We start from the raw sequence: 8,254 nt of genomic DNA, 5'->3' as shown, positions 1-8,254 counted from the left end.
GATGATCCTGGTGATGATGTGGGGTGGTAAAGAGAAAAGAAAAGGTTAGATTAGCCTTTCTTTCTTTGTTTTCAGTCTCAAGGAACCCCTGCATAAAAATGGCAAAAAATACAAAAACTTCACAGTACAATTCACTTCTAACTTACACCATCCATGTTTTACAGCAAAGTGACAGGTCAGCAGCTGAGTACATAAAAGCTCCCACCACTGTGAATTCTAGTGTTGTGCAGTGCACCAAGTTCAAACAGCAATGTTTGTTTGTTTGTTTTCCAGTCACAATTCTCAATTCCCTTATGACCCCTTGTGGAACCCCAGTTGAAAAAGGCAAAGGGGATAGTAAGATTTTCAGAGCATTACCTCCACAGTTTCAGCTTGCTCTTAGCTAAGTGCAAAAACAAAACAAGAATGTAACTATGCTTGCAATAAAATGAGACTTTCATTACAGAGTGGTTCAATAGGCTGCTATCCTTTCGATAATTGCTTTCTAGTCATTACACCATTGACCATTCACTGATAACAAGTCCCCATACCCAGATGGAATACCTGGCATTCCTCTTTACACTCCATCTGCTCTTATTTTTTAAACTAAGCCTTGCCAGCCCAACGGTTGCAGCAGAAGTTAAATGAAGTCACCAGACAAATTAAGAGGACAATTTTGAATGAGATTGCCTCAAGATACTTAGAAATTAAGTAGACTTGTGAGCACTTGAAACTTTAGTAGGACTACTGATTAATCCTCCTGAGTAAAAATTATTTGTTTTTTGTATCTGTACGTTATACGGTTAGAAAATCTTCATGTTTCTTCCTGTTTTTGTACAGACTTTCTGAGGGTTTGTGGCTGCAAAACAAAACATTACATATGGTTAAGAAGTTTTGCCTTCTCACCATCACCCATTACAAATTCACCCCTTCCTCCTCACAACAGGCCTATAACGTCATTTTTTCTTTTGTTTTTGATACATCTGAACCCCCCTTTTTTCTGTTTACAATCCTCAGCATATTCTAAACTTCAGCTTTTTTGACACAATTCATATAGTTTCTGGTGACTGACATATATTCTTATGTGACTACACACCTTCTGTCTAGAACAGTACTAATAAACTCCCACAAAGGTAACCTTTCATTTTGTCACTACTTCACAAGATGGACAAGATACCAGTTGGTTTCTGAGGGCAATTCAAGATGCTGGTTGCAATTTATAAATATTTTTTAGATTTCAGAAGCTGGTTATTTATAAGACCAGCTTTCTCCAATTGTGACTACCCATCCTATAAAGTCTGGCAGGCAGGCAGGCATGCTCTGAATCCCATCTACAAAATTGCCATCTTGTGACATTCTGGAGGTGTGCCTTTGCTGCCACTCCTGCTCTATAGAATAGCAGTTCCCCCAAAATCTATTTGGCCCCAACCCTGCTAACCTTCAGGAAAACATTTACCTTCTGTCTAGAACAGTCATAATAAACTCTCACAAAGGTAACCTTTCCAGTTACCATTGAAAAGTTTGGTTTTTCCAGCAGCCCCTAGGCCTGGGCCATTTGTGAATTACTTGAATGGTTGCTATTTAAATTTTTGTCTATTTCTCAACATGCTATTATTATTGTATTTGGTCCTGCATTATAGTTTTTAAATGTTTGTAGCCCAGTTTATGTCACATTGAGCCTTTTTTATTAGGAAGGAGGAGGAGTGGGGGGAACAGCCTATCTATCATATCTTGAATATGGGCACGTGGAAGACCACACACCTCTAGCAGCATCATATCAGGTCTGCACAATGCAGCCTTGAGTCTTCTCAGCAGGGAGCACCCAGCACTACTGTATGTCTCTTCTTCCCCAAAGTGATTCTTGACTCATAGGAGCCCAAGTATTCTCTGACCTGTTCCTATGAAGCCAAGGTTGGTGAGGACTTGCTCTAGACTAACGTCTAGAGCAAGAACCTGATACTTGTTGCTGAGCTCCAGCAGCACTAAGCACCTCTTGATCTTGTTTCTCTAGATCACATGCTTCTACTTGTCTTCCTCTACTGTTCCCTGGCATTCGCTTCCCCTCTCTGCTCCTCCTGAAGAGCTTCACTTGTCCAGTCCAGGAACTTCTTACCTTCTAGAGTGTGTTGCAGTACAGAAACTTTTTCATTCCTTTTAATATTCTCATCAATAAGGATACCAGCTGGTAAGTCCAGCAGGTGTAATTTGGATTTTCTTCAGACATGGGAGCAAACACTGCACATATTTTGCAGATCACCATGAGGCTTCCTCCACTATCCATGTTGTTTGGGGTTGTTTGGAGTCTTCTCTGCATACTCCCTCTATCAGACCGCTATGCAAAACTTCCATGCTTGCTTCCTTGATAAGAGCTCCCAAAAGCTGCTTTTTTAGAAGAACTCTAACCTGTACTAAGCTCATCCTCCCAGCTCTTCTGTGACCTTTGGATTTTCTTCAGACATGGGAGCAAACACTGCACATATTTTGCAGATCACCATGAGGCTTCCTCCACTATCCATGTTGTTTGGGGTTGTTTGGAGTCTTCTCTGCATACTCCCTCTATCAGACCGCTATGCAAAACTTCCATGCTTGCTTCCTTGATAAGAGCTCCCAAAAGCTGCTTTTTTAGAAGAACTCTAACCTGTACTAAGCTCATCCTCCCAGCTCTTCTGTGACCTTTCCCCCTAGTTTATTCAGTATTTCACTGAAGTTGCAATCAAGCCTCACCCACTCAGACTATGTGGTCAACACTCAGCTAAAATACATGTAGCTGAACCAACATATTCCCCAAACCCTACTATAATCAAACCCACTCACTTTGCCCAGAAACAGAAGAAAAGTACTTCTAAACTTATGGCCTTCTCCTCTTCTGCCTTCTCACTTCTGCTAGCTAGTCCCATGTAGGCTCCCCTGTTGGTTCCCTCTGGTCTTAAACTCCCAGAAGGTACTTCCTTGAAAGAGCTCTAAGCTGGAGTCAACCATCACACAGAATGGGCAAGCAGCACCAGACTAGTGGCAGGCAGCAGCAGCAATCTGTCACCAATTGCTACCTTCTTTCTTCTTCTGTCCCTTTCCAATCTCCCATATGTCCTCCCTTGTCATTTGCTAAAGAGAAAGAATACACTCTTTATTTCTGGAAATTTTTATTGCTGCATACTGCCTTCTTATAACTGCTGTGGCAAGAACTTGTTGGCATTCCTAGCAGAACAAGAAACTTGTTTGCTTATTCGTTCAGTCGTTTCCGACTCTTCGTGACTTCATGGATCAGCCCACGCCAGAGCTTCCTGTTGGTTGTCACCACCCCATCTCCCCCAGGGACGAGTCCATCACCTCTAGAATATCATCTATCCATCTTGCCCTTGGTCGGCCCCTCTTCCTTTTGCCTTCCACTCTCCCTAGCATCATCTTCTTCTCCAGGGTGTCCTGTCTTCTCATAATGTGGCCAAAGTATTTCAGTTTTGCCTTTAATATCATTCCCTCAAGTGAGCAGTCTGGCTTGATTTCCTGGAGTATGGACAGGTTTGATCTTCTTGCAGTCCAAGGCACTCTCAGAATTTTCCTCCAACACCACAGTTCCAAAGCATCTATCTTCGCTCAGCCTTCCTTATGGTCCAGCTCTTGCAGCCATATGTTACTACGGGGAATACCATTGCTTTAACTTTGTTGTCAGTGTGATGTCTCTGCTCTTAACTATTTTATTGAGATTTGGCATTGCTCTCCTGCCAAGACGTCTTCTGATTTCCTGGCTGCAGTTGGCATCTGTAGTAATCTTTGTGCCTAGAAATACAAAGTCTGCCTCTATTTGCCACTTATCAATCAAGCTGGTTGCCATAATTTGGTTTTTCTGAGGTTTAACTGCAACCCAGTTTTTGCACTTTCTTCTTTCACCTTCGTTGTGAGGCTCCTCAGTTCCTCCTTGCTTTCAGCTATCAAAGTGGTATCATCTGCATATCTGAGATTGTTAATATTTCTTCCAGTGATATTAACCCCAGCCTTGGATTCCTCAAGCCCAGCACATTGCATGATGTGTTCTGCGTACAAGTTGAATAGGTAGGGTGAGAGTATACAGCCCTGCCGTACTCCTTTCCCAATCTTAAACCAGTCCGTTGTTCCGTGGTCTGTTCTTACTGTTGCTACTTGGTCATTATACAGATTCCTCAGGAGGCAGACAAGAAAGTAGAGGGTAAGAATAAAGGAATTTTCTCAATGAAAAATATACAAAATATTGTGGCTAGTGCTCTTTAACCTGTTTTTAATGATCTGGAGTTAGGAGTCACCAGTCCGCGGGCCAGGTTTGTTTATAACAACAACACATTCAGGTTAATAAAGTTGAAAAGGGATTATTAAATGCTCCAAAAAAACATCTCAAGTCTGATTGACTAAAATTTAAATACTTCAGTGTAAGCAAATGTACGTTACAGTAAAAGAAAAAAATCCAGATAACTTAATGATATCAAGCCAAAACTACCCTTTTACCTTCTACCATCCTCCCAAAAGCCAACTTCTATTTTTCCAAAAGCCAAAGACTATTTTTCAGGGCTCCCCCTTCTTTATTGGCAAAGAAAGAACTTGACACTTTAGAAGCAATCAGCCATTACACCTTATCAAAATATCTACAATAGAAATGGATTTTTACCAGATCATGCTACTTATTTAGCTAGTTTCAAGCACTTTCCTTTGGTGCCCACCAGGCCTTCACATTATTTTACTTTCAATTTTTTTGAAAGATTAATTATTTTTCATAAATTTTCAAATTTAAAAAAATTCTAAATTCATTCTAGGATGCTGGACATCAGCCTTCAGAATAAACTATTTCCAAGAATGTCCCTGAAAACAATATTGATCTTATAGCCATTCTTATAGTGATATGTTTGTTTCTGGCTCTGCTAACCCTGGGGTGACAGAGAACATCCTAAAAGGCTAGGAAAAATTGTTAGTATTCTTGGTTTTTTGGTAACCAGATATTTTGTAACTAATTTTGTTTTTTAGTATCCAGATTTTTTGTAACTGACATGTCCACCATGTAAGTGTTTTTTAAATGCACAGCCTTCCCAAAAGATTGTTAAGCTAACACATAGCAATTCTCTGTCCTTAAACTATAGCTAGAAAATTTATTTCAATAATAATAATAATAATACCACCATTCATTACAAAATGGACAATGAATACATGGTGAAGTCCAGCATGGCTTCTGGAATTTTGTCCATCTTCACAATACCTCCATTCTGGATCACAGGCCTGGGAAGGAGGTCAGACTGAGGCTTAGGATGGAAAACTCAGTAACATTCTGAGGCATTAGCAAATTACCTTGACATGCCCTGGGATTTTTCTAGAGGTGTTTTTGGGTCTGATCCTATCTATTTTTGAATTTTATCTCTTTTCCTCCACACCAAATTTGGTTCTACTTTGTTCAGTTTTTGGAGTCAATTCAGTTATGGACAGAGTTTTTACATAATTTATTTCCAAAATTCCATTGAGTTGGAAAGAATAACAAAGTAGGAAAAGCATGCAGAGAGGGTTACTGGAATTCTTTCCAACCACTTTAGCACAACTGGCCTTAGGAGACATCTGCATTTTCTTCAATGTAACTAAGTAAAAAGTTTTGTCAGTACAGGAATGCCTGTACACTTCTGTCCAGGGACTAATCACAAAGTGTATACAGATACTCCTTAGTTAGCGACCATTTGTTCAGCAACTGTTCAAAGTTACGACAACACTGAATAAGTGGTACTTATAACTGGTCCTTGAAGTTCTGGCCAACCCAGCATCTACCTGGTCCTGTGATCATGATCTGTGCACTTGGCAATCAGTTTGCACTTACGGTGGTTGCAATGTCCCACAGTCACGTGATTGCCATTTGCGACCTTCCCTGCGGGCTTCCCACATGCAAAGCCAATGGAGAAGCTGGCCAGTTTCTCCAGTCACTTGTGTAAGTCACTGCCATTCCAGCTGTTTTTTTTCTCCCAAGGAGCCTGGCTATGGAGTACGAGATCCCACTTCTGCATTCCATAGCACATGCTCCCCTACCCAGCTGTGGTTGCACAGCACCAGAGCAGCTACCTGCACACCCTCCTGCACCTGGTAGCAGCCCCCCTTCCTCACCTGGCTACACTCACGCCACACCACAGCAGCCACTTACCTGCCCACAGGCCTACATGCGAACCATCTGGGATTTGCAATTTCCTGCTGGCTTCCCCATTGACTTTGCTTGTTGGAAGCTGGCAGGAAGTTGGAGGAGATCCTTGCTTAACAACCTGCAATCCTCGCTTAACAATGGCAACAGGGATTGCTGGGATTGCCATTGCTAAGTGATGCAGTCACATGACATCATGCCTTATGACCACATCACTTAGTGATGGAAATTCTGGTCCCAATTACTGTCATTAAGCAAGGACTACCTGCACACTGCTCTCTATGTGCATGGGTATGTATGTGTCTGTGAACAACATATCAGGGCAGGTGCATGCGTATTGCCTTTGTATGTGCATACATGCATCTAGAAGGTGCATGCATCAAATTCTGTTCCCATTCTGTTCAGTTTTCAGGAGGGGAGGAGGAGGACAATGACAACGATGACTAGTGGAACAACTGCTATAACACCTGCTTCCAGTTGATTGCAGGAAACGAATGCTCAATTGCTCTAACGAATAATTGCATTGAAATGTTGTGCTATTATGTAAATTAGGCCTCTGCCAAACAAACAAACAATAGGCATTGCTGGCACTCTAACTATTGACCGCTCTGGAGAAATCCTCACCTCTTCTGGTGATGTACCGTGGCTTCAAATATTTCATCATCTTTACTACCCTGATTTTTGTTGTCTAAATGTTTGCTATCTTCTTCCATGGCATGCTGAATAAAGAGTTCATTTGGAACAATGTTTCCTTTCCTTGGGACTAAGGAATGTTTCCTTTCCATGGAACTAAGATTGCTCTCACTGTCCTTCTGGCTCTCAATGGCTGAATCTACTTCTTCTTTCTCAGCCAAAATATCATCAATGTTTGTTTCATGGTAGCATCTCAAGGGGACAGAGTCCAGATCAGTCTCTGAATATTTCACTGTTCTGCGGATTATTCCAGTTTCACAGTTTCCAAGTTTTGTACTAACTGGTGGAGTCATCTCAATTTCTACCTCTACATGACACAGACTGTGTTCTGGCCTCATCCGATCTGGTTTTTGTTGCACTGAGAGGTTGGATTTCTCAAGGAGAGGAGGTGAAGGATCAAGTGCATTCTGAGACAGCATTCCTAGAATACAGAGATTCCATGTTACAAACAAAATGTACTTACCAGTTCCTAAGTGATTCTGGCTCTTTATGTATGGCATTTGCCCAGTACATCTATATCAACACTACTAATAATTGTCAGCACAAAGCCTAAGTTATTGAAGTATAACATGTTAGGTTTATACTTTCTTTAGAAGTGTTTATTTATAATATATTATAGGTAGCTAACAGGCAGCAGATAGCTTCCAACATGTCATTTACTTATTTATATGATTTACAGAGCTGCCTGTTTCACAGCAGTGATGCTGGGCAGTGTACAAAGATTAAAACCACCATAACAGTATATAACCCCTGATACCCTGGTTAAAACAACAACCACTAAAACAAAAAGCTACATCATCAGCAGAGCTCACCTAACCTCCTGGCCCAAATGCCTGGGGGAACAGCTAGGTCTTCAGAGCCTTATGAAAGGCTAACAAGGTTGGGGCCATCTGGATCCCTGGACAGATGCTGCTCCACAAGGCAGGTGCAGCCACAGAGAAGGCACAACTCCAGGGTGCAACAAGATGGCATTGTTTGATGGAAGGGACCTGGAGCATGCTCCCCCTGCTAGATCTAGTGGGGTGGGCAGAAACAATGGGGGACATACTGATCTATAACAAAAAAACCCTCTTTCATTTCATGCCTTCGGGAATTCTAACTACTATTTCCACATTTTCTTACCACAGGATGAAAAACCAGAATATTTGCACAATGCCTTCCAATTAATAGTGCTAGGAGCTCTCTGCCAATATGAAATCCTTAAAAAATGACTGTGCTGTTCTTTGCAGGAAAAATAGGAATTAGTCATGAACATTATTTCACAAATAAGCTCATTCATGAATACAGTTGATCTTCTGAGAGCCACATATCTCCCTCTACCACTTTGTATGGTAAGATCAACTAGTCCTGCTTCCTACAGCCTATCCTCCTCACTACATGCGCAGTATCTATTTGCAAGAAGAGTTCCAGTCTTGGATTCATGAAATCAGGCAGCAAATTTAGTCATAATAT

At 41.3% G+C, this 8,254-nt stretch overlaps 1 long non-coding RNA gene across 1 annotated transcript; it reads left to right on the top strand.

Annotated features, from left to right (window-relative positions):
* Positions 1-1,689: 1,689 nt before the first annotated feature.
* LOC134500348 (uncharacterized) lies at positions 1,690-7,383 on the top strand. Its single transcript, XR_010068239.1, has 2 exons — positions 1,690-1,760; positions 6,515-7,383. It is a non-coding gene; the product is annotated as an uncharacterized LOC134500348 (long non-coding RNA).
* Positions 7,384-8,254: the final 871 nt, after the last annotated feature.

The sequence above is a fragment of the Candoia aspera genome, chromosome 6 (assembly GCF_035149785.1).
Source record: "Candoia aspera isolate rCanAsp1 chromosome 6, rCanAsp1.hap2, whole genome shotgun sequence".
NCBI lineage: Eukaryota > Metazoa > Chordata > Lepidosauria > Squamata > Boidae > Candoia > Candoia aspera.
Note: the sequence above shows the minus strand (reverse complement) of the source record. Positions and strands in the feature narration are given on the sequence as shown.